Source organism: Lissotriton helveticus, chromosome 8 (assembly GCF_964261635.1).
Source record: "Lissotriton helveticus chromosome 8, aLisHel1.1, whole genome shotgun sequence".
NCBI classification, from domain to species: Eukaryota; Metazoa; Chordata; class Amphibia; order Caudata; family Salamandridae; genus Lissotriton; species Lissotriton helveticus.
Window position 1 is genome coordinate 1311266959 of NC_136069.1, and position 27555 is coordinate 1311294513.

Consider the following 27555-nt stretch of genomic DNA (forward strand, 5'->3'; position numbering starts at 1 on the left):
GAGTGTCTATTATCTATGTCCAACTGACATCAAACCGTCAGAGAACGCTGATGGTCTGTACGGCAGTGCCGCCCTGTTAACCTGTCTAGATTGAACGTTTCTGCAGTGCACCTTCGGTATAAGCAGCGCTTAACTGTCAGCCCTTCGTGGGCGAGTTGTAGAATGTTCACTTTTAAATGACTACCCATATAAACGTGGTACGATGGTGCTGGTAAGAAGTAATAATCAGAACACTCACCCGCTACTTAAAATGTAAATTGGTTACTTACACTCACTATACGCTGCCCACGTGAGATCCAGACAACCATGCTCGCGTGTAAACGACTGCACGGTTCTTGTACAAGTTAACCTACAGTAGAAGCGTATTTTTATGTAGGGTGGTGAGGGTCACAGTTGGCTATCCTTTGGCTTCTACAGCCTTTCGTTTCACTGATCCCAGGCAAGCGCCGTGGATCAGGCAAAACTGCCGGAGCCGCCATATTTGGTGGGGGAAGAGAGGGGAGGGTCACGGAGTCAGGAGGAAACAGACAAGCGGGAGGGAGGGGGAAGGAGAGACAGGAAAGAGAGAGACCGTCGCTGACACCCGCCGGAACCCAAGCGAAGGATTGAGAGGGAGGCGGTAGAGGGGCTACCGGTGCCTAGAGGTAGTTGCGGGACCCGCACCCTCATCGGACGACAAAAAGGAGGTGCATGAAGCGCCGCTGGTCTCGAGCCGGCCACAGGCGGTGACGCACGAGAAACGCAGCTTCAGGCGGCGCCGGGGAGGGAATAAAAAAAAAAGTCAGCTGGACAAACCCATACCCTTCCACCAGCAGGTCCACAGACCGGTTCCCGAAAGATGGGACCTGGTCGTTTGCAATGAACTGAAGTGGTGCTGGCAGACCGGAGCCAGCCGGCGGAAGCGCCGCTAGACCCCTACTGTCTCCCTGCTCGGTTTCATTTTTCTTATTGGCTGGTTTCCGTCTCAGTCCGGTTTCCTGTTATGAGAAGCGGCCCGGCAGCCCTTTCTCTGCTTCCCCTGGAGTGGGGGACGCGGGGAGGCTCTCCCGGCGTGTGGTAAGTGTCACTGGTTTGGCAGAAGAATGTGACATGGTAAACGGTGTTTAGTGTTATTGTATTTACACAACAAGACGGAAGGTCCTTCCTTCCACCCAGTCTTGTCGCTGTCATATGTCGCCCACCGAAGATATCCCACAGCAACCGGTGTGACAGCTTGGGGCCCAGCTTACTTCATGTTTTGTGCACCGGCTACTTGGGCCTCTGTGGTCTTACATTAAGGGTATTGCGGGGATAGGCTATATACTTAGTCCAGGTTTTTGGGGTGAGGTGGCGTGACCGATCCTTTAGTCTCTCAACCAGTGAGGTCTGAGTTATAGTACAAGCCTAGCTGATCCTTCCAGTAAGTGTTCCCGGCGTAGTGCCGGGCCTGGCCCGCCCGTCAACGCCATGACAGGCGGACTGGGCAGGCAGCATGGAGGCCTGACCAGCATAGCAGGCCTCGGTTTCTTTCCGGCCGTATACTTGTGTGACGAGAGGCTAAAAGCGAGAGTAGTAGTTGGGCACCGCTGTCGATATCTACCTTAGAAACTCTCTAAACTGTCTCTTCGTGTCTGGTGTCGGTCAGAAAACATACCCTTTAAGCCAAGGCTTTCAAAATGAGTTTGTATTTACTGGCACATGTACCCAGAATCGTCTGATATGTTGTATTTGCCACGAGTGCCCGAGTTAGTTAGTTAGTTTGTATAATAAACACAACAGTCCCTGTTTGATTTCTCTATCAAACTGCAATTTGCTAATTTTTCTTCAAGCTTGTTGTTCTCTCGCCCTCCGGTATTAGCTTTCATTTCCTTCCCATAATGTTTGCTTCTCATGCTCTTTAATCGTCCCCCTTTTGTTAATTCTTCTTATGTCACCCCCTCTAAATGTTTGGTCGTTTATGTATAGTTTACCACCACTGTGATGTATAGCTCATTCGTCTGTCTAGTGTTGCTGTTTCCCCTCTGTCTAGTCCATGTCTAGTATCGTTGCCAGTCACCTTGCCCACGTGTTGTTGCTCTATCGCATCTAGTCTCTCTCGCCAGTGTCTTCTTGCTCACCTTCACCCTTGTTTTTGTATTCACTCTCTATCCATGACTTTTCACTGCTACCACTCGCCTATGTAAATTCCTTTTAACCCCATTTTTTACTCCACTTCCTGACCCAAACACATTCGCTTTCTTCGTCTTGCCAGTGATGTCTATTAGCCCTAATATTTCCTTAGATCCCCGACAGTGTCTTTGCGGTCCTTGATCATTTCTGTTTGTGCATTTTCTTTGCACCCCATCAGTTAGCAATTGCCCTGTTCCGCATAGCTAGAGACTATGCTCCCCCTTCTGTCTTTACTCGCCTCCTTATGTTCGCTCGAACCCTTGTTTGTGTCTCCACACGTTGTCAACTCCCCCTCTGTTATTCAGTCGATTGCATCTTATCACTTGTAGATCTTTTATAATGTCATGTATTTTAGACCAATTGGGATACTCTATCTTTGGCTATGGTTTTCAATAGTCTTGTTATGAGTAAAAATTAAACTTGTGACAAGCGCTTTTGTGAATAATCAATGTTTACTCTATTAGTAATTTGCAATGTGCGCCCAGGCTTCTTTATACTATAACTTCCTACCTTTTATATATTTGTGTAGACAAGAAGCAGCATGCTTAGTAGGTCCGACTTACCATAATGGATATATTTAACAACTGTTTTTTTAATTATATTCTTTAATTTAAAAATAATCCTGCTTGACTCAAATAGCTTACTTAATTTGGTGTTGCACACCGATGAGCTTAATCCTGTTGACTCTCAATTATAATACTGGTAGAGTTTATAAAGATTTGTGGAAGTTTTTGAAAACTGAATAATTTGTATTGTATTCTTTATTCACGAGCGTACACTTTATACTAAAGTTGCTTAGTTTCCTTAGTATTATTTCACACGCATGCTGTTCTTCAAATGGAGTTGCTTGCTTGGAAAGGGATTTTTAGGGCCCCCTTTTATTAAAGCACAAGCTCTCTAGTTACGTATTTGATTTGTCAGTGTCCACTTCAGTTCTTCTTTAAAATGTGTTTTACCTTTCCAACTAAGTCATCTGAAAAGTAAAAATAAGTATAAATGGAAAAGTAGTTAAAGGGAACATGTGAGTTTTTTGCTCGATGTGTTGGAAATCTCGAGGTCATACCTTTGCTTTCATGGGCAGAGGTTCCTGAACTTTTTCTCGGTAAATAGACAGATGCCATTGTTTTTTGAGCTTGTTAGATTCAACCTCTGCCTCTTTTTCACGTGTCATTAATCTATTCATTTTTTATATAGGGTCCAGTGAGCTAACAAATCGTTTATAAAAAAAAAAAATATATATATATATTTGTGAGCAAGGCCTCTGGTAGGCTGAAACACGTCAGCAGGCATGCCGAGCTTTGAATAAAAATACTCACTTGCACTTACAGCTGGGTCTGTTATCGTCTGTTCCGGTTCCCAAGAGATTTGGGAGTTCTGGGCTCTTAGCGGCGAAACTTTCGGTGTGTGTGTATATATATATATTATATACAGCAAAAAATCCTCAAACCTCCACACCGGCAGTGTGGCGAAAGAAGGAAACGGACCCCACGACTTCAGGCAAGATGTTAGATTTTATTAAACACCTTTCAAACGACGCGTTTCGAGTACCATGTACTCTTGTTCACACACCGGTTAACAAGTCAGCCTGTTACTTTTAAATGCTCAGTTTCCCTGACCCATCCTATGGGCCACACCTACGTGCGTCACATGATCGTGGACATGGACATAGAAAGGGTGCAAATTTTGTAAAGGGGAAAGACAAACAACTTTTCATGTCGTGACAGTAACTGGTTGAAAACTCAGCCTGAAAAAACAATACATTATATGAAACAATTAAATTTCATTTTCAAAATTGATATGTTGTCTTAAAAATAGATGATAGATTAACAGTCTATTTCTTAACCCATAAAACATTGCACAAATCTCAAAAATGGCTTCACCACATATCATAACTGCTTAAATGCAGAAACAACTAAAGGCTGTAAAAAGTGACTAGTGCTATATCTTTACTGCATGAATGCATATACCATAAGGTATATAAAGTGACTAGTGCTTATTGATGTGGGCTAACCATCAGATATGAAATATTGTATTTATCGCCCAATCCACTGAAATATGACTTTTGTTGAATTTGTTTGTGATGACACTCCACCCAAACTACCCACAAGCTAATGTCTAAAATATTTATTTAAAATTCAAATTTCATGAATTATATACATCATAAATATTGAGACCTATTTACAGTTTATATTACAGAAAAACGAAAATAGAAGTGCCCTTCTGCGCATGTGTGTGCTAGTGAGGAAAAAGGGAAAAAAATATTCTGTGCAAAAAATATGAAGAAAAAAGATATCAAGTCCGTGTATATCCATGGTATTAAAAGTATAAGCAGATGTTTATACAAATAATATACATCTGCCATGTGTACTAACGTTTAGCTCAGTGGGCTGTTGGTTCAGAAACCGATTAGGCCATGGCTACCAAAATATATGTTCAATGGACCAAGAATTGTGCACATTACTGCAAAAACAGCTACATGTCAAAAGTGGATAAACAGAAGGGATATTTGCAAAAAAGATACTTTAGAGAAAGTTGTGAAGATCCTAAGTTGCGTTCAATCCATATGGCTGTTTGCTGTCTAACGCAATAATATACTGGGTCTCCAATTTTCTTAGCAATCTGTCCCTATCACCTCCCCGCCTCAAAGGGGGCACAGCGTCAATGACATAATACCTCAAACACGCCAGGTCCCTGGCGTGTACTGAATCAAAATGTCTGGCCACGGTGTAGGCTACATCATGTTTTACAATGGCGCAGAGATGCTGCAATATCCTGATGTGCACCTATGCCCTCGTGCTACCCACATAGCACAAACCACAGGTGCACGTCAGGACATACACAGCAAACTCGGTGCGACAATTAAAATTGCCCTTAATGGCAATTTTTGTACTGGAAAAAGGAATGTCATAGTGTGTAGTGTTCTGCCCAAACTTGCACGCACGGCAAGAACTACATTTGTAAAAGCCCTATATATATATATATATCTCACTCTCAGCACCTACTTACGGCGAACTGCGAGAAACAAAACATCAGGATAATTTCGGCAACTGGTTGTTTATTTTTCTCAATCTCCATGACACGTTTCGGGCATCAAGTGCCCTTGATCACACAATATATATATTTTCGACAGCACAATGCATTAACTGTACTTAAACCGGCTACTACTCATCGTTTGTGGATTTTATGCTCATCTTTGACCATTCACAGATCTCTGCTGCCTAAGAAGTACCTCATACGTACATACCTAGATACATAATGGTGTACTGAAGAAATAGTTTTTCTGTAGTTGTGATGCACACTTGTTTTTTTTTTTTTTTTTAAATTAATCCTATTTAGGTGTAGATGTCTGGGGAATGAGTTCCAAGTTTAACTTATGCCAAATTATGCTGCTTCTGATGGATGGCGTAGTTGTGCTGATGTAGGTGCGGAAATGGTTGAGCATATTTTGATTCATTGAATAAGATTCCACATTTAATTTTTCCTTAGAAAAAAAAGTAAGGTATTTTTAGTTGAAATGTTTGCATAAAGATGGAGTAGCCTTTAAAGGACAGTTGCGTTCTTAAAGTAGAAAGAAAAAGCAAATGGCGCTACAGTAACTTACAATTTGAGGCAGAGCTTGTATCTACTTCTGAAAGCCTTACTAGGTATCTTGTACGACTGCTCAATAATTTATTTAGTGAACCATCCATGTTGATATGTAATTCCTTTCATTGAGAGACATATTTTTGTTACTAAACTTGGGACTTATTACTAAGACGTTGAAATGGATGAATGTATCAATTTGCTCTGCATAAGTGGTTTACGAAGTGTCCCGTGTAGAAAACTTGGTTTGTAATTAATGTTTTAAAATTAGTAGCATTCTTGATTTGTTTAGCTGTGTGCCATTTATATTTAGGACATTATGATTATGACACTGATGTTCAGTGGACTTTTCGTTCTTTAGTGATGTTTTTCCAAATGTACAATAGGTTGCCAGCTTCTTTGCATCAGGTGTTGTGGAACTATTGCATAAACAAACTAGAATAATAAGCATGTGTATTATAGTCCTGTTTTAAAATGTGATAATGTATTTCTGCTACCCAACTCGTTGTATACTAGGTTGTCCCCTAACCTACAGCCACTGGACAGAAGCTGCACAACTTAAAAAAGAAAAAATAAGATACAAATGGGAATATGAAAGGCATATGATTTAGATGTGACGGTAGTTTCTTTTAAAGTCCCCTTGTTGATGATGAAGCCTCTTTTGTGGACAGATGGCAGCCAAAAAACGTGTGGTATTCAAGAAATTGTGTGATGCTCTATTTTTGTTTTTTATCCACTTTTTCACCCACTACAATAGATAGGTTGCATACAATTCTGGTTACATTAATAAGTGTTTAATACAGATAGCCGGAACATAATGTCAGAAGTGCTTTAAGTTAATGAGAACGCTAAATAAAAACCGGAGGCGGCCTTGCTATTATACATAAGGATTGTATAAAAGTTACTATAAGTGAGCAGCACATGCACCCTCAGAAATAATGATTTTTAAATTCACTCTTACCAATCATATTACCTGGAAAGGTGCTCTGGTATACCGACCCCCAGGCACTAACACGAATTTTGCTCTTCTTCTTCAAGAAATCCTGGCCCCTCACATCAAATCTAAAGAAGACTTTCTTCTTCTGGGAGACTTCAATACACATGTTGATCTACCCACACACTCTGATGCCACTGCCCTGATTACAGACCTTGCCAACTTAGGTCTGGAATTACAGAATCACGGACCCACCCATAAAGGAGGACACACGTTAGATCTACTCTTTTGTAATTGTGCTAAAGTTAATTGTTCCCCGGCAAAAGAAATAGCATGGACAGACCACTCCATGCTTGAATTCCTTTTGGTTACCCCTGTAAAAACTGTTAAGAGTGTTCCTCTTCCCCCTATTTGGCGACGAGAGTGGCATAAAGTCACGGCCAATAAAATCCAGGAATTCTGGATAAATCCAGAAATCTCAGCAACTGACACCGCTGATATGCCCTTAACTAAGCTTAATGTCTCAATTAAGCAAGCTATTGACATTGTAGCCCCATTAAAAAAGCACAAACAATATCCAATGTCTAAACAAGACAGCTGGTATACCCATGAATTGAGGGTAGCTAAGCAAAACTGCAGACGAGCTGAGAAAGCTTGGAGGAAAGGGAAGACCGAGAGCAGTAGAGTAGCTTTCTTAGAGACTCAATCCAAGTACTACAAAAATATCAAGCAAGCCAGGAAGCAACATTTAACACAGCAGATTGCACAGGCCGGCAACTGCTCTAAGGAGCTTTTTAACATTTTGCAGAATGTTATTAAGCCGACTGCTTGTGACAGCTCTGAGGACTTTTCACAAGACCTATGTGATGAAGTCTCGAGATATTTTGAGGATAAAATAAAGAACATCTATGAAAAAATAGTGGCAGCCAATGATGCTATAAAAATTTCCAATATAGGCCATCCCCATCCTCAAATATCGGTATCTGGTAACAAACCCACCCTTTCATCTTTTCCTCCGATTACCAACACAGAGTTCCATTCCCTCTGCAGCCACATTAAATCTGGGTCGCCTAATGACCTTATTCCAACTAAAATGGTCGGCCCCATGATTCCCATTTTGGGCCCGCACATGCTGGATGTGATTAACATCTCCCTAACTAAAGGCCAGGTCCCTGCAGATTGGAAAAGGGCGGTGGTGAACCCGATCAGGAAAAAGGCATCCTCTCCTTGGACAGACCTCTCCAATCTACGACCTATCTCCCTCCTGCCTCACCTGGGTAAGGTTACAGAGAGACACGTGAACACCTATCTCTCTCAACATCTGGAAGCGACGGAAGGCCTGGACTACTCACAATCTGGTTTCAGGCCTAACCACAGCACAGAATCAGTCCTTCAAACAGTGACCAATAACATCAGAATGGCACTGGATGAGGGCAGCTCCCTGATTCTGGTGCTGTTGGACCTTTCCGCCGCTTTCGATACGGTGTCTCACACGGTGCTCCTTGACCGCCTAGGTGATGTGGGTGTGGAGGGAGAGGCTCTGACTTGGTTGAAGAGCTTTCTGACTGGTCGTGTCCAAGAAGTTAGGCTGGGCTCCCACAAATCCACGCTAAGGGAGCTCAATAAGGGAGTGCCACAAGGCTCATGCCTCAGCCCTACAATTTTCAATGTGTATGTGGCACCCCTAGCCAACTTAGCTAGATCTTTCGGGTTCACCCCGGTGTCGTATGCTGACGACACCCAACTCCTTTTCCCTTTTAAAACTCTCACATCTGCAATAAAAAGATCTTTTGCAGATGGCATGAGAGCCATTGCAGACTGGATGTCAACTAACTGTCTGCAGTGCAATGTGGGGAAAACGGAGGTCATGTGTTTTGGACAAGCGGCAACATATTGGTCATCTGACTGGTGGCCCGTGGAGCTTGGCCCTGTCCCTACCCCCAAGAGTTCTGTTAGGAACCTGGGAGTGCTCTTTGATCAGCAACTTACTTTCAAGGGACATGTCAATCAGGTTGCTGGTACCTGCTTCCGGGCTATCGGGATGTTGAGACGAGTCTTCCCCTATATATAAATGTAAATGTAAATGTACAGGAATTTATATAGCGCAAATCACCAAGCGGTTTCTAAGCGCTTGCTTAGGGAACCCGTCCTGGTATTCCCCTGTGAGATAACCCCGGCAGGGTATCCGCAAGGTGAAAGCCAGGCATCCCGCCGCGAGGGGCCGTTGTGGAGATTAAGCAAGCTATTGCCCAGAGTCGCAGAGTGTGAACCCGTGAATCGAGTAGGCACCAGAGTGAGAATTGTCGAGTCCATGGACATTTTAGGACTCAAGACCCCGCCGAGCCGGGAATTGAACCCTGGTCCCGGGCTGACCTCTGCTTCCAGGTCTGCCTCCTCTAACCAGTGAGCCACACTTCTGAGCCTTCACTTCCGTGAGAAGAGTTGCGCTTTCTCATTTCAGTAGTAGTTCTCGGCCTCAGGTGGCTGTTGACAAGCAACTTTACCGAAACCTGAGCTACACGCAAGCAGTGGCAACAGAAAATGAATGACTCGTCAGAAAGCAAGATGCTTTCAGCACACCGCTGTTCTGTTTACAGTTTTATTTATACCAGACCATCATAGAAAAACGCTCGTGCAGGCTTTGGTCATCAGCAGGGTGGATTACTGCAATGGGCTGCTCCTCGGAGCTAACGAGGAGCAGCTCAGTAAATTGCAAGTAATCCAAAACACAGCAGCAAGGATTGTCCTGAATGTTCCAGCGAGGACTCCTTCCAGTCCCCTGCTGAAGAGACTCCACTGGCTTCCAGTGAGGAAGCGAGTCCAATTTAAGACTCTATGCACTATTCACAAAGCATGATAGGGGAGGGCCCGAAGTACATGATTAAGATCTTTCAGCCCTACATCCCGGGGCGACTTCTGCGCTCCAGCCATCAGCAGCTCCTGCAGATACCAAGAGTAAAAAAGACCAGACAAGGTGGCCGTGCACTAGCCTATGCCGGCCCAACACTCTGGAATTCCTTGCCTCCAGAACTCAGATCAATTTCCAGTCATCTGTGTTTTCGGAAGAATTTAAAGACGTATTTGTATGCCGATAAATAAATTACTATTCAGTTTCTGCACCCTATATTAGTCATACTCTCGTAACTAGCACAATCTCGTGGTACAGCAATAGCGCAGAGATACCCCTTCGGGAGTCTAGTCTGGCGCTTTATAAGAATATAAAATAAATAAATTTAGGAATTTGTACCTGAGAAAAGTAATTAATTATTTGTAGTTTGGATAGAGATGGCAGTTGATGACAGAATGCTTTATGTTGGAGTGAGATTTATATATTGATAAAGACTGAAACACATTGAAAATTACATGATTACTTTCAGTTCACAGAATACTTTTCATGGCGCATGTGTGTATATGAAGACTAAAAAGAAGAGCAAGTAAGTCTTTATTGCTTGATTGTTAAAACCGTTGCAATACAGAACACAATAAAATACATTAAAAAGATACATAAAAGTACACATAGGGTCATCACCAAATAGCATAAAACCCATCTCGATCAAGGTTTTGTTGAAGATTTAAGGAGTAGTCTCACTTCCTGTCGTATAGCTCAAAATAAAGTAAATTTGGCCCCTAGGCTTTAGTGCCAAGTGAGCTGGAGGCAGGCGGGTTACAGACTTACACTAATAGTCATTTGTTAGTGTCAGGCCGGATTCTCTGTTTCAGTGAGTGGTTCTTTATAGAGGTTAAATAATGTAGGGGCTAGTTACCGTATGAAGTTGGTTCTGGTGAGAAGATTACCATCTTACCTGTATATGGTTTATTTTCCAGGTAAGAACTTAACCATTTTAGAACAACACCGTCCACAACTGCTTTTTCCTAGATAATGTTGAGTAAATTCTCGTCGACTGTGGCAAAAGCTGCCATGGGGAAGCAGAATGCAGGATTCTCCAATGTCTACTATCTTTAATATATTTGTGACTGATAGAGTTGCAGTTTCAGTACTGCACTTTTCCTAAAAGCCTTATTGGATCGAGTCAGATAAGTTTGATATTCCTAAAAAGGCTTTTTAGTTTTGTTGTCTGCTCATTCCAGTGTTTTGCCAAAGAAAGGTAGTCCAGGTACTGGCCTGGTGTTGTTGAGTTATACAGTATCAACAGAAGGTTTGTGTGGTGTGGCTTTTTTTTGGGGGTATTCAGGGACATTCCTTCTTTTAGTGAGCAATTTGAGGTAGGTCAGGCAAGGCTATATGAATTACACAGTTTAGTTAAGTACTTTGTAATAGGGTCCACAAGAGTGATGGTTGCCGTTTTTTTTTTTTTAAAGAGTGAGTAGAGTTGAGTTCAAAGGCGCCTCATTTGGTCATACATTTCCTTTTTGTGTAAGTTGGGGGGGGGGGGGGAGGGGGTATTGGAATGTGTTCTTTGGATAGTGTTTCTAACTTTGTGTTTTGTCCAGAATGAAATTGTAATATTGGTGGTGTTTGGTTTTCAAGGCATCTGGAATGGTCTGTAAAGATGAGTTGGCTATTTTGTATACAATCTCAAACTATTATTGGTCTTTTCTTTGCATATGTAATTCTTGTTGGAATGAGGGGGCTTTCGTTATAAGTATATTTTCGGGCCAGTTTTAGAGCTTGTATTTGGGGTTTGAAGGTCTTTCAAGTTTATGCTCTGTTTTTTTCCTCTTCATTAAGTACTTAAGAACCTGGGCGCTGAACTTTTAAAAATGATCTTTATTATTATTTTTGTTGCTAGCCAGTGGTGCTATTTCATGGGAAAGCTTTACTCCCCCCTTCTAACTTTCGAAGCTATTTCATTGTTTGTAGCCAATTGCTGGCAGAATATTTAGATCTTCCTTTCTCAGAGTCCGGGATTTAGGTTGTTGGTACTTGAGGTGAAGGGACCCATGTTGAGTTGTTTGGTGCGAATATTAGTGTGGTGTAGGCTCTGCATTTGTGGTGTTAAGCTTTCTTAATTTTAATGATTCTTTGACATCAGTGGTATGTTTCCCATTATCTATTGATGGCTTGCTTATGCGTTGTGTAGCACAGGGGTTTCATGTCTCCCTTGGTGTTAATATAATACAATAAGGGGTCATGAGTTGCTGGCATGCATTACCACTGTTATATTATTTTTTTGATTACCAAATTTTTTTGAGTTTACACAGCTAATATCATCCAATTTCATAGTCCTCAATAACAAAGCGACTTGAGCATAGAAGTACACAAAACAGTCATCAGTCATCTCGCACCATAAAAGCATCATGACGGTATTCCATAGTAAGCCCACCCCCCCCCCCCCATATTTTATCTGGTTTCTGAGGACAGTAACCTTGCCTCGTATATCTGTTTCTTTTGGTGGGCGCACCAGTCAAGTTTGCCCCATAGTTGCAGTGAAGGGGGTGAGGGGTGAATCCACAGGCAAAAAAACGCTCTCTTGGCTAACATACAACCCGTTGCTATGAAAGTCCTCCAAGGGCGTTGTCCCTACAAGTTCACCCAAATGACCAAATAGCACTCTCTTCGGGTCTTTATCAATGGAACGTCCCAAAACTGCTGATAGCTCACGACCCACCCCGTCCCAGAAAGAGTGCAACAAAGGGCAACACCACACAATGTGGAAGAAATCTGCAACGGGAAGAGCGCATCTAGCACAATCTAGATGAATAGACGGGGCCATCCATGGTATATGATAAGGGGACAGACAGGTTGCGTACAAGTTGTTGATTTGGATCATGTGCAGACGGGAAGAAATTGCCAGCTTCCTAGGGGCCTGGCAAGCCTACCTCCAATCATCATTGTCTAGTCCACCCACCTAGCCCTCCCACTTCTGTCTCAAGATGTAAAAGCCATCGGGTGCATTGATAGTTTTGATAATCAAGAAGCGGTAGATCAGAGACCACTTCCCTGCCCAAGTGTCCCATAGGGATTTTGACTTCAAGCGGGCTAAATTCAGGATTCCGAGTTGTTGAGGGAAGATGGGCCTGCAAAGCATGTTACAACTGGAGGAAATGCTAAAACTGCGTATGAAACCCTGTTATGATCTTGTAGTTCTTGAAAGGACAACAAAACCTCCCCTCGATATAAGTCTCCTAAGTATGTAATCCCAATGCGGTCGCAGTGGGCAAAGCCTTCGAGGCTAGACACCTTTTGGAGCCCGGGCCCTGCCAAAGAGGAGTCCAGTTTGTCGGGCAGCGCTCCCAGTGGATAGAGTGCAGTGCTGCCATGCAGTATATCGCAGCTCGCGGTGCACAATAGAATATTTAGGGCCATTCGACCACCATAGTGCAGATAAAGGAATCCTTGAAAGCCTATAAGGTAGAGCTCTAGGTGGTAGACAGGATCATTCCAACCCCCATGAGCCATTAATTTATGGGGACTTAGTGGGCTGCCACCTAGTAGGCATAGACGTTTGACATACACAGCCCACCATCAAAGGGTGACGTACGTGCAGTATTAACCACCACACAATGGCACATACTGACCCATATAAAGTATCTTCATTTTTTGAGTCCAGGGAACAAAATCATTCCCGGGTATCGAATGAGGATAGTTAGACAAGATGTATAAGTATCGACGAAGGCACATTACTTGAAATTATGCGACCCATAGAGTTGAGGGGTAATTGGTTCCACTGATGAAGGTCACAGTCCAGGGATGCAGCCGGATGCTGAAAATTGAGGGTCCAGGCCAGATCAGGGAGGGTGCGGGGGGCACATGGATTCCCAAGCAGAGGGAGGAGTTCTGCCTAAGAGGTATATCCCTATAAAGGGGAAGGATCTCCAGGCATCGAGGACTGGAGGATAAGGGCTCAGCAAGAAAGGGGAGAATGTTGAAAGGCGTAGAGTGTGATTTGGTCTTCAAATCCAGTGCCCCACCTCCAGCCCAAAATGTGGGAGTCACAGCGTATCAGACGGGCCAACGCCTCAATAGCCAAGGCATATAGTAGTGGGAAAAGGGGGCAGCCCTGTCGTGCACCCCGTCTGATTGGAAAGGAGGGGGACAGAATTTCGTTGACACAGACCCAGGCCCTAGGAGTATTGTATGGGAGCCGCATCACTCTGCTGAATAAAGTGCCGATTTCTGCTCCTAGTAGGCAGCGTCTACTATGATATATTATTAAACTGTCATTGGTGCGAGAAGTGCAACTGCTCAGTGGCAGTATCAATTTAATTGAGGAGTGGTTACTGTCCCCTTGCCTGTGGTTGAAGTTCCAAACATAATTTGTGTCCTTATGCTAACTATTTTTTGACCCCAGAATCTGGGCTGATGGTTAGCACTGCAGGGAACATTGCTCACACCTGTGTCAATCATAAAATCTTCGATTTATCCTGAATGCAGCTTTCCTGTACTTGTGTAAAGCATGTTCAAACTGACCTTTAATCCTTGTTTATTCCTGTAATTTATCCCTCTCTCCTCCACTGATATATATATATATATATATATATATATATATATATCATGCATTTTCCACCCCACTGGTCTCAAGAAAAAATTAATGCCTGCACAAAGAAGTCCATAATTTTAGTTCCAAACCCCTTCAATCTTCATTGATTCAGACCCACATGGGGTTTGTACTTTATTTACCCATATGCACCAATTTTCCTACTAGATTATTAAATTTTTAGTTGATTGGCCTCCACCCCAAACTAAGCCTCTGGGCTAATTTGGACTGCTGTCACCAAAGCGGCTTCTCTGCAAAATCTGGTACATTATCCAATTTACAAGCAATATCAACTCTAGTGGATTAAGCAATCTCCTTGCACGCCCTACTGTTTTGTGGGCTTTAAAGCGGCGTTCAACGTGTACCAAAGGGGTCGATGTGGTCCAAACTAACAAAATTGGGTATCCCCCCTCACCCACCAAAAGCCCTTGGAACCCATAATTCAGCTTCACTCCAACACCTGGATTTGCATCAAACTAGGTAACTTTGCCTGTGTCGAAAAATCACCATTTCAAGGTGTAAAGCAGGGGTGCGTGTTAGTCCCCCCCTTCTCTTTAACTTGTTTATTGCAGATGTGTCCCAATACCTCGACTCCATTAAGTGTTACCCTCCCCAAATATTGGTGGCAAACAGAACAATAATTTGTTATATGCTGACGATCTCGCTCAATTCAGCTACACAAGAGTAGGGCTACAGCATTTGCTAACCCAATTTCACTCCTACACAACTACCAATAACCTGGAGGCCAACTTGGAAAAAACCAAAGTAGAAACATTTGGAAGGAATTTTGTATCACGGTGGTGGCTAGCTTTACGATGGAAATAGGATCACAAAATACCAATTGTACAAGTACTGGGCGGGAGGGGAGTCCATTTTGATGCAAGAGGTTCCTTTGCAAGGCAACGGAAGGAAACCAAAGCAAAGGTCCTGGTCCTCCAGGTGACCTTCCCCAAACTATCAAACTCGTCGTTGGGGCTAAGCCTTTCTCCTCTCCTGGAAGTTATGAGGGGCCTCAATTTCTCCAGCATTGTCCTATGGCACCAAAATATTACTGGGTGAAGATAGCAGGTTGCCGAATAAACTTGTCACCAGGATATACAAATGTGTCCTTCAGCTGCAAAGGTTGTCCTCCTCCGCTGCCCAGATCAGGCTAGAAATGCGCCTCCTGGATCAGCAGGCAGTCAATGAGGAGTATATCTCCACTTTTCCCACAAATTGTGGGCGGCCAGCCCAGAGGAGCCATAATGGGCCAAAATCAACACAAGGGGGCCAAGGCAAATGTTCTATCAGTTTTTCGAGGACTGCTAGCTCTCCTTGGAGGCGAATTAACTTTGGTCTGCCAACCTGAGCCATCGTGCCTTTAAACTAGGTATCGAAAAATGTGTCCTCCTGTGGTCCTACCACTCTGACGTGGCTACACTGGCCAAGCGGAAGTTCGCATGGGCGGTTATTAACACTTAGCCACATCTCCTTTATCCTACCTTGTCTGTACTTACTCAAACCATCTTAAGGTAAGAGTTTGGGCTCTTAGGCTCAGGGAGTGGCCATTCTTCAAACACCTAGCCAGTTGGCGCCGACCTATGGAAGGAACAACCTGCAGGGGCTGTGTCTTGTGCAAGGATTCACTCGAACACATCGTCTGCCTCTACTCTATTCTGTTGGATGAGTACAAAGCCAGACTAAGGCAAGAGTGGAACAATCTGGAAGTCAGCTTGTGTTGGCAACCCCCGATTGCCTCTCTTAACCCATATAATACGTATTTAAACATTGCTTTGACCAAATTTGTTTCCCTCCCCATCAAGAGGCTTAGCTGCCCAAGAGGGTCATTGGGGGTCCAATATCCCCCTCCCCCCCCCCCCCCCCCCCAACACTGCTGGCACTCCTTTGCCAGGCTCCGTCTAGCCATGAGTGCTCCTTGAATCGTAGAGTCAACTGTACGCTCCTGCTCGTCCAGAGCTCTAGAGTATCTGTCAACATATACCTTTACCCTATTCTCTTTGAACACTGTAATACTGCATTTCTCGCCTAACTTAAAGTAGTCCTTTCTTTTAGTCTTTAGTATATTCATCAAACACCAGTGTATGCCCATTTGCCTCGAATACTGTAAGAACACACTTCTGTGCTGTGCCGCCATCATTTGGCCCTTCCCATTTATACAGGGTATTGACTCCTTGGTTATCGAATGCTGCAAGAGGGGTTCTCTCATTTGAAAACTTATCAACTTTTGAACTTTGTGTGTTCTCCAATATGGGTCAGTAATTCATGTGTTATGTAAACCGGTTAGGCTACGTTTTTTACCCCGACAAACTGTTGCTATCATTTGGTTTTTCCACTATCACTTTGCATTGGACCCAGGTGCCTTCTTGTCATTTTCACCGTTTTATCCGATGGTTGTTTTTCTCGCTTGAGAGGCATTTATATATCATGGTTGTTTTATCACATCAGGTTGCCTAGGTATTTCAGCTGTACAGCTCTGTTGTTTTCGGCATTGTTGCTATTTGGTTTTTGCACAAGCACTCTGACTTTTTTGTCACTTTGGCATAGTACCGTAACGGTCAACAAATGTAGGACTTTTTCCTGTTTGTGGTATTTTAAACTGACCCATTTGCCTACGAGCCACAAGCCCAAAGGTCACTTAGGCTTATCCTTTCAGCCAATATGTGTGTTTTTATATTTCATTGTTTACTGTTGCATTGTAATCCATGTGGGTATTTATGATCCGAAACTTTTTATTATGATTTTTTTTTCTCCAGATAATTGTAATGGCTTTTAACTAACTGCACACAATAAAATTAGTCAAAACTATTCACTATTGTTATCACGACAACCTGTGAGAAAGTTGACTGTACTCCTAAAACTACACCCCTCATCATTTTCCTTATGGCTTACTTCTCTTTCCTATCTCTCATTTGTAACCTTTCCAGTATATTCATCAGAGGTGACCACTTATATATCTTGGTAATTATTTTCAGCACTTTTTTATGCTAGTGCTTCTTTTCTTTTTACCCCCAAGTTACCAAAGTTTTCTATCTTTCTTTTAGACTGCCCATTTCTTAAGCCATGATCTCTTTTCCTGCTGTTAATACCGGAAAAACAACTTTGGCCATTCTCATCCGTTTTCAAACTCTAAATAAATGCTTAAGATTAATCCACCCACATCCATATCTTGACATTTTCAAGTCAAATAAGAGATTGAACTGCTTATAATTTACAGTATTGAGTAAATCCAGACACCTTTTCAACATTAACTTGTATCATTGTTAAAGTAGTTAGCATTTGAACTAACAGTGCCACAGTAAAGTTTTGCATCCTACGTAAACTGAAGTGATTATTATTCTCTTGTAAAGGTGGTGAGGCGGGAGGGGGGGGGGCAGAGGAATGCTTGTGCAAATTTCCTTCAGTTGGTCAAATCTGTTTTGTGATTTATTCTCTTCTTGGCTCTGTATTTCTTCTGCAGACAACCATTCCAACTACACCATGCTTTTTAGACTTGAATTTATAGTCCATTTCATGGGCTTGAGTTTTGTAATTTCCAGTCTAATCTTTGTCAACAGTAGCTCGTGGGCCTCTACCTTGTGGATTATTTGTCATATTTAGGTTTCAGAATTAATCCATGTAGACTTTTTGTTAGCTCTATTTTGAGCGCAACATGCTCCCGTAAATCTTTAACTTTGTGGAATGTGATGGGTAAATGGAAAAGATATGCTAAATCACTCCCATCCGCTTAGCCCAGTGCCTAGTTTTACTTCAGAGGGGGGCAAGTAAGCATTGAAAGCATTGAAAGTACAGTGGAGGCAAGGTCTGAGATGGTAAGAGAAGAGCAGGAAGAGGAAGAAGCATAACTGACTAATCCTTATAACACCTATTACGCTTAGATGCGTGTTATTTTGATACACTGATGCTCCGTAAGAAATAACATTTCTTCAAATTAACAAGGACAATAGAAATTACTGTAATGCCCTGATGAAGTCTTGTTTTACATAAACAGACGAAACACGTGTTGGCAAGGAGCTGTATTGATGTCAGGGAGTGATATGTGACGGAGAACAATTTTGACAAAGGCAATGTGAAAAGAAAGGCTGGATGTCTGAAAAAGACATTGACCATTTCAACATACAACTATAATTCTTTTCACTCATTGAGTGCTTGGAGAATTTATGAAATGTTGAGAATTTTTCTTTTCCAATTGAGGAAGATTTGGTGGCTCTCCCTCCTCCTGAGCACTGATTGGAATATATGTCCATTGAAATAACGAGTGTTTAAGTGTACCAGTATTGAGTGTGCGCTTTTTGCCCAGCCTTTACCATTATTTCACCTTTCGTTTTTATTAAAGTTATATCTCTCTCTATCTGCTAGCTATACTGTAAGTGACAACATTCTGCTCTTTCAGAAGGAGCATACCAGCAGGCCAAATAGTTTTGTTCAGTGCCAGGAACTACGGTGGAAATGTGTGCTTTTTGAAACCAAAAATATTTTTGCTTTTTGCCAATGTTTGTTGTAATGAGGATGTCACCTGCAGCTTCCATAACAGTAAAGTTTTACATAAACCATGTCAAAACATGATGCACATTAACAAAACTAAAAAGCTGAATACCAATGTCAGACCTATTGGCTTTGCCAATGGCTGTTTATTTTCATGTTTTCAATAATCTTGCTAAAACTGGTTACACTCATTTTCCATAATGAATTATTTTGGGAAATGCTGGCATCCTTTTTTTTTTTTTTTTCCTTTTTTTTTTGTTGTAAATTGTGTTTTTATTGCAGATTCAGAAAATATACAGTCATTTGGTCCGACTTTCCCACCTCCTACAGACATCTTACACTAATCGTAACTTAAGCATCACACAGCCATTTAGCCCACATCCCTGAGGCTGTACGGCGATAGCCAGGAAGCACCAAAAAAAAAGGAATCAAAGGAAACCATGACATCAGCTCGGCAAGACGGTCTAGGATCTGCATTTCTGTATCTACCCAATCCCTAGCTCCAACAAATAACCTGTCCCACAACACAAATGGTAATAGCGGATAAACATTGTCAGTGTATTTCAATGGCCCTCCCCAACCAACTAACATCCTTGTGTAGGTGTCTCCTAAAGAGCCAAACTCAGTGTGCCGAAAAAATGCTGGCATCCATCAATACGTTTTACAAAATGATGCTTCAAAGAAATGGTACCTAAAATATCACAGTAGTTTAGCAAGACATTTTTTTCCCCTAGTTGCATTTTTCTGTAAACCTTTTATTTTGAAAGCAAAGAATCAACAATTTTGCTTTCACACTTCTGCAAATATCTGCATCTAATCTGAGAGCATTATGCATAGCCTCATGTTACACTTTGCAAACATGTACACATTTGTATAATAGAATCACACAGTAGTGTAGTCCGAGCTTACATTTTCTTTGAGCTCTCACTCGAATAGTAAGTGCCTTGCATTAATGAATCATGAATAAAAGTTCAAACAGCATTAACATATGGACACACACATTACTTTAACTGCAGACAACACACTTCGCTGATCCATAACGTGGTACTGTAAATTGGCAGCCAAAGGATTTGTACTGCAGGGGTTGGGCCTACTTGTCCCAAGGACACAATAAACATGAAAATGTGTTTCGCTTGACCCATCCAGGAATTCCACACCCCTGGGTCCTTGTCTCCCATATCCCTCTAAGCTGTTCATTCACTTTGCCTCTCTTTATTGTTTAGTGATCTCTCTACAGGCTTCTCTTTTTGGTCATTTTCACCTCAAGGTTCTTCTCTTCCACTGAACTTCTAACTGTAATCCTTGCACCCAGTTGCCCAAAAATATAATTCCCTTTTCGTGAATGGCAAAGCTCCCATGGATATTGTCCTTTATCATAAAGTTTGGGTTGTAGAATTTGACAACAAATCTACTTATTTGGTTTAAAAACAAATCTACTCGTACCCTGCAGTAAGGTGATAGATTAGTGCAGCAGTATAATTACATCAGAACTCTGATAGTAGCTTCTCTGAATTAGCTGGGTGCATTCAGTTAGGGTTTGGATTCTAGGAAGGCTCTGAATAACAGAACTTGGAACATGACAGAATTGTATTTGTGTCAAATCTTTGAATATTCACCGGCAGTGCAGAGCCTCTGTTTATTAAGGGGTCTATTTAGGGCAGCTTTCTGATCGTCCTGGTTGGGCTCTAAATATGCCAGCAATTTCATTATACAATAATTCAGATTTTAGTAGAGTACTGGAAATGTCACTCATCTAACGGTACTTTTGTTTCTAAAAATTTGTGTTGTGAATTAATGCAGCAAATTTACTTGTAAGCATTCATTTGATTTAACAAAACCTTATTGTAAATAAGTCCAAATTATACTTGAGGTCCAGTGCTTAGGTTACTAACTGAGGGTCAGTATTGCCCATCACAGCCTGACCTTTTCCATTTGACCACATTGTGGTGTTCTTTATTTATTTATTTATTTTTTTTAAATATTTTTATTGACATTTTTTACGATTGTAAGACAACAGTGATTAACTATATGGTATGTAGACATATTCAAATAGATGGCAGCTGCATAGCCAATCAGCGGTAAAGTAGAATCAAACAATAGTATTATGTACCAGAGCATTGTTGCGAGCCCCATCTTCCCCTCCCAACCATATGTCCAGTCATCTATAATCATTGTGAATCAGAGAGCGAGAGTCCATAGTGTGCAAGCCATGGTTTCCATATTTTCCAAAGCTTTTAGAGGCAGCCCTGTGCTTTTATATGTAGTTTTCTCTCCTAGCATATACATGTCCATGCTCTTTTTCCATTCTACAAGAGACAGACTTGCCGCTGCCCCCCATGTTCTAGCTATATCTCGTTTCGCTACCACCAGTCCCAGCTGTAGCAAGACCAGCTTCAGTTTAGGGAAGTCAATGTCCGTGGATATTCCCAGCAAAACAAACAAGGGGCTGAGTGGAATAGTCTTCCCCCATAACACTCCCCATCTCCCCCAACAGAGCTGTCCAGTACCATTGAATCTTAGAACATTCCCACACCGTGTGATAAAATGTGCCTTCTGACCCGAAACAACGCAAACTGGCGGATGTTTCTGCCCGTCCAATGCAGTGTAATCGCATTCTGTCATAGTATAACCTATGCAAGTATTTGTATTGGATCAGCCTGAGGTGGGATCGGATGGCTACCTCTCGAGGATGCATCAACGCCATTTCCCAATCCAGGTCGTCCATTTCACAAAGTTCTGATTCCCATTTCATTCGCAATTTCTGCAGTGTGTCAGGCTTGTTATTTATGATTGTTTTAAATGTCCAGGAGATCGCTTTCCCCGCTATTTCCCACATCATGAGTCGTCCCTCTAAGGGTGCATATTCAGGGATGTTGTCGGTGTCTAGGCCCTGTGCCTGCCAGGCATGTCAACTGCAGGTATTTGTAGTGTTGGGTTGTGTTCGTGTCGTATTCGGGCTGCAGACGTCTAAAAGTGACTAGCATTTTGCGGTATAGTATATCTTTAAGTTGCGAAATGCCCAACAGGTCCCATTTCCTGAAACCTCTCAGCTTCTTAATCTCTGGCAAGCGATTACCCACCCATAGCAGGGCCTCCCTGGTGACCCAGCTGCCCCACTTCATCTGTCTTTCCGCTTGTTTCCACGCTGTCAGAACGATCCGTGTCGCCGTGGGGAGCTGCGTGACCCCTTTCCCCCATATATATAGTGTGTGTACGGGTGTTTAATTAATTGTGTGCACTCTAGTGCATATGTGGGGTGATCCACTCTATATGTTCCCATTCATTCATTACTATTGGATGGGCTGTCCAGTAATACGCCCGAAGGTCCGGCAGGGAAATGCCGCCGCTGTATTGATTATGCTGCAACATCGCCAGTGCTACTCTTGGAGTTCGTCCATCCTAAAGGAATGTCCGCAGTGCATCATCAATTCTAGCGAACACCTCCACTGGTATTAACTGATAAGTGTTTTATAACACGTAGAGAAATTTGGGGAGCACTATCATTTTATATAGGGCTGCCCTTCCCAGTTAAGTCAGCGGCAAGGACTTCCATTTCTCCATACCTTCATGAAAATCCCCAAGCACCCTGTACAGATTGTGGTCCAGTGCTAGTTTCGCAATCGTTGTGGCATAAATACCAAGATATTTGATGCCGTCTTTGGTAATCTGGAGCTTGCTTGGGCCCATGGTGTATATATCAACCCCACTCGCCTGGTATAGTTAGGACTTCCCCCAGTTAATCTTATAACCAGCATGTGCACTGTATGTTTCACAACTCCTCATAATGTTTGGGAGTGTACTTTCAGGGGTTGTCACATACATTAATATATCGTCCGCATATAATGATATGCATTTGTCAGGCCCTGTCGTTTCTTCTGCCCGAAAACCCGTTATGCCCAGGTGTTTTCGGATCACACAAGCGAGTGCTTCCAATACCAGCGCAAAGAGCAGAGGGCAAAAAGGACAGCCCTGGCGTGTGCCCCTGCCTATGGGAAATTCCCTTGATAGCACCATGTTGACTCTGACCCTTGCCACGGGTCTGTCATATAGCAGAGCAATCCATTGCCGGAACACCAGTCCAATGCCAAATTTCTCTAATACGGACATAAGAAAGGGCCAATGTACCGTATCAAATGCCTTTTCGGCATCAAGAGACAAGACGAAGTGTGGATCATCCCTCTTGCCCACCACCCCCAGACAGTTATGCAGTCTTCTCAGGTTAAGCCTCGTTGACTGTTTGATCATGAAGCCCGACTGATCTGTATGAATGAGGAAGGATATTACCCCTGTGAGCTTATTTACTAATATCCTCGCTAGTATTTTGGTCTCCAAATTAATCGGTGAGATAGGACGATATGAACTACACCGTTACGGGGGTCGGTCTTTCTTCGGGATTACTGCTATTGTGGCAGTCCGCAAATCTCTAGGGAGGCTCCCCATCTTGTGAGCCTCCAGGTACAGCTGGAGGAGGTGGGGGCCGAAGAGCGTTGCATGTTGCTTAAAAAACTCTGGGGGTAGTCCATTCGGCCCAGGCACCTTCCCAGTTTTCAACTGACTGATGGCTATCAAGATTTTTTCTTTTGTAATCTTACTATCTAGGGACTGTGATTCCCCATTCTCTAGCTTGGGGAGCTGCATTGTCTGCAAATACTCATGTATTTGCTCAGTCTCAGCCAGGTCGTGTGGCGCATAGAAAGCCTCGAAATAGTCTGCGAAAGCATTGGCTATTGCAACCGGAGTAACATGGGTCTGCCCATCTTCCTCCTGTAGTTGGGTTACCATCCTATTATCAAGCTCTTTTTGCTGAGCCATGCGAGCAGTCTGCCCGTCTTGTCTCCTGTGTTATACAGTCTCCTGTGTAATGCTTGTATTGCATGTTGCACATCTTTCCTGGCAAGCGCGAGATATTCCTGTCTAAGAAGCTGTAAACTACGGAGCAAAGAGGGATCATTGCTTGTATTCAACCTTGTTTCGAGCTGCAGGAGTCTGGATTCAATCCTAGCGATCTCCTCCTCTTCATTCCGCTTCTTATGAGCTATGATGTTTTGTGCCCTATTCCAGAGTGCAGGTTTGTATGCCTCCCACAGTGTGACAGCAGAGTCTACCGTCCCTGTATTTTATTTAAAATGTAGCTCAGTATCAGTCCTTAGTTCTTTCGCAATCTGCATATCTTTTAAATCCCATGCATTAGTTTTCCATTCCCTGTTTTGACGTTGTGTGCGGGTGCCCACTATGAGCCGCAGGGGCGAATGGTCCAAGAGGCCTCTCGCCAACAATTCCACTTCACGTATCTCGCCCAGATCCCCAACCGGAGCAAATATGTAATTATTCTTAAAGAGGTATTATGTGCCACAGAGTAGAATGAATAAGCCTTAGTCTGGGAGTGGCGTCTACGCCACAGGTCCATAAGTGCTAGTGTGCCTGTGAATCGTTTCAGTGGTGTCTCTTTGGGATCTCTCATTGTGACGATGGTACGATCTATCGTGGGGCCCATCACGTCATTAAAGTCGCCCCCAATAATGTGTGTGTCAGAGTCAGCCTCCAACAAAATAGCAGCGAGTTTGTCCAATGTGGGACGTTGGAGCATATACACTAACAACGGTGATGTGCCTTCTGTTTTATACCCCCCTTGACCACAACATAAGTACCATTTGGGTCGGTACTGGTGCGTTCTAGGCGAGAGGGTGGGCTTTTCCTAATTAATATCCCTTCGCCTCGCGCACCAATGAAGAACCCAGCATGTGCCAGTGTTTTATATGCGCCACTGCCTAGGAAACCACACTGAGTACCCTTTTAGGTGAGTCTCCTGCAAGAAGATGACATCTGGTTTTAGTCTCTTAAAATATGCAGCTACCAGTCCTCTCTTAATTTTATTCCCCATCCCATTCCATGAAAGGTCAGAATATTGTTCTTGATCATGTATATGCATCTTTATGGTGTATGATGTTCAGCCTGCCGTTTGGCCTGCTTCCCCCGTCTCCATTGCTGTGGTCTTTGCAATCTATGAACGTCTGCTGTCTCATTGTTTTGCCATGTTACTGTAACTAACCTCCATTTCCCCAGTCTCTCTCCCTCCCTCCTCCCCACACCCCCCGCCTCCATCCAACTACCAACTTATATTAATATATATGTTCCTCCATTGGCAGATCCAAATGCTTCTTTGGGGTTTCAATTTTATGTGCATGCCCACAAGACTTATTTTTATTTGTTTATTTGAAAGGTTTTATGATCATCAGGACCAACTGCTTCGTGATCATAATAGTGAGGTCAGCCCCCGCCCCCGCACCCCCTCCCCCGACACTCCCCCCATTATCCAACCGACTGCCCCTTGGGTCAACAGGACCAATTGTGTCGTGCTTGGACTAGAGAGGTCTGTCAAACCCCTCTCAAACTACCCCCTGCCCCTCCAGGCCTTCCCCGCACCAATCTATTGGCCTGATATTGTGTTATTCTTGGGCAGTTTGCTTCATCGGACTCTGTTTTATTTCCTTCGGTTGCGATAATGCAAGCATATGTGTAGCAGTAATATAAATGAGTGGGCATATGCATTTTACATTTAGATGAAATCTGCAATTGAAAAGCCAAAATGTTATGGGCCTCATTCTCAAAGCCGTTTAGGTGTGTCAGTATGACATAGACGTACAAGTGTCGCTTTTGCACTCATTGAAGGATTTACAAAGCGTGAAGACTTTCGTGTGAGCATATCTAATCAGAGGTGCTGGAAGCAGCCAGGTGGTGGTAGATTTAGGGCTACAATGTCTGAGCTGTGAGCTTTTGGATTTTATTTTCACCTTTAGTGGTATTGATCAACTCCTCCAACTCTTTTCAGCCTTGGAAAAGGACTACTATTACTCCTGACCAGGACTGGAGTGAATCTTTTTACAGGATGGGAAGGTACCCCAGCACATTAAAAAAAGGTTAGGTGTAGAGAATGGAGTTTCTCTGGGGAGAAAAATATTTCCCCTCTGGAGATTTTTTTTTTAACATGTGAATTAGCATTTACTAAACAGATTATCGCGTGAGAAAATATACATGCGTATAAAAATGTAATTAAAAACAACGTGCTAGGAGTAAACCTGGAAATCTACAACTGTTTCAGAAATTCAGGCCTTCTGTAAACTCCCGTAACATTTTCACGAACCTCCTCCTTCCTCTCTCCTTCACTTCTTCCTCTTCCTTCTGAAGAAATAACACATATAGCTGTCCTTAAGTTGCAAATATTTTTTGGATACATTTTATTTTGAATGAAAACGAGCTCCAGTTTTGCTTGTGTTTTTTTTCCCACCGATTTGCTTACTACCAGGAAGCAGCATTAACAGCCACGAATAGTTAGTTACATTTTGTAAAAGTATCTCAAACCACTATCAGTAAAGCAAAATGAACTTAAAGCTCACTGCCATAATAACATGAAAGGTATTGCTTTAATTCTATGTAAAAGGTTGAACATTTGTCACGTTGGAATACGTTGTCTTGCCTTAACAGCAGCATAAAATCCTCCTTCACACAACCTTACTACAGCATTGTAGAAGGGCAGGCAAAGGGTTTGTGCTGCTGAGGGCCAATTCCTCCTATCTGGACAACAAAATAAACATTGAAACTTGTTGTCCTTTCCCGCTAGGGGTCACGTGATGATGATACTTCCACCCTTTATAACGTGGTCTGTTAAATATTTGTATATTGCAAAACTGAACTTTTGTGCTATAACTGAATTATGTCCTTCTCACAGAAACAATTGTATATTTGGTGAATCAGAAATATTTGATCCGAGGAACTGCCAGAAATATGTATTTTTGTAAGAATATAGAATGCTATGCGGCTGTTGGAATTGACTGTAGATAGTTTGGTGCTTTTGGCTGTCTAGAAAATGCACCTTGTCACAGGCCTGCCATTATTCCATCCGGTTCAGAGAACCAGGCATCACACCATTCGATATTCATAGAAACCAATACCATGGGGTACTGTGGCCTACTTTTTCCCTCCCCATCTCCCAATTCATAACTGGTCTACTTTGTAGCATGCCACCATCGAAATTCAATGTCACACCCACTGCTGATGTCTCCATCTCCTCATTTTAAAAGGTGCAAACTGTTGTGCTGCTCTTCTGATAGTTTAGACATAAGCTTCTGCTTTTGTTCTTTTCTCAATTTGTTTAGGTTTTTTAGGTGTACGCAATAGTGGGATAGCTACAACCAAAATGCAATATTATGGATTAACAGTTTTTTTGTCACAGTTTTTAAGAATAGACTTTATTGGGTAGCTGGATGTGTGTGTGTGTGTGTATTATATAACACATTCTGTTATTTCTTTTTAAATGCAGTGTGCTGAACAGTATGATTTTTGGAGGGCTTTACAGTGAGCATTAATAGTACACCTATAAGGTGACTGCAGCTAGAACCTTAAAACAGTACATCTATAAGGTGACTACAGCTAGAACCTTAAAACATTACACTGTGCACTTTTTAAAATCCAATAATTTATGCTGGAAACGGAGTCTGAAGCTGTCTGTTGGGAGGTGATCCATTTTAAAACTGCAGAGTCATAGTGGTTGATATGGAGAGGTACTTGGAATCTAGAAATCAAATCCTAATCGTTTTATTGAAGGAGTTTATCAAACCTCCAGAATCTCCTTTTAATTTCTACTAAGGTGAGCATATTTGTACATAAGACTGAAATCCCGAACTGCATGCTTATTTCAAAGGGTAACCTGTGATATTTCACAAGGATGGGGAGCTATGAGTGGACACTTGCTAGCTGTTTTTTTTTAACATTATTTTTATTAATCGTGCTCAGTAGTCAACATTTCAGTTACACATTCTTAGATCACATTTATAAGTTACATACCTTCCAGTTTGGTACTTAAATTAGGCAATTACATTGAAGGTTCGTTCATGACCCCCACCCCCTCTCCTAACTTCTCCCTTCCTTGCCCACCCACCACATACCTCAATATGTTGGCCAATTCCCCCAGAC

The 27555-nt window shown here is 42.6% G+C and overlaps 1 protein-coding gene across 1 annotated transcript in view; it reads left to right on the plus strand.

The window, feature by feature from the left end:
* The first annotated feature begins 362 nt into the window (after window positions 1–362).
* USP9X (ubiquitin specific peptidase 9 X-linked) overlaps window positions 363–27555 on the plus strand; it is a 1542050-nt gene continuing 1514857 nt past the window's right edge. Inside the window, exon 1 of the mRNA XM_078658291.1 lies at window positions 363–1056. The gene's annotated coding sequence lies outside the window, so the exon portion shown is untranslated. The remainder of the gene's footprint in view (window positions 1057–27555) is intronic.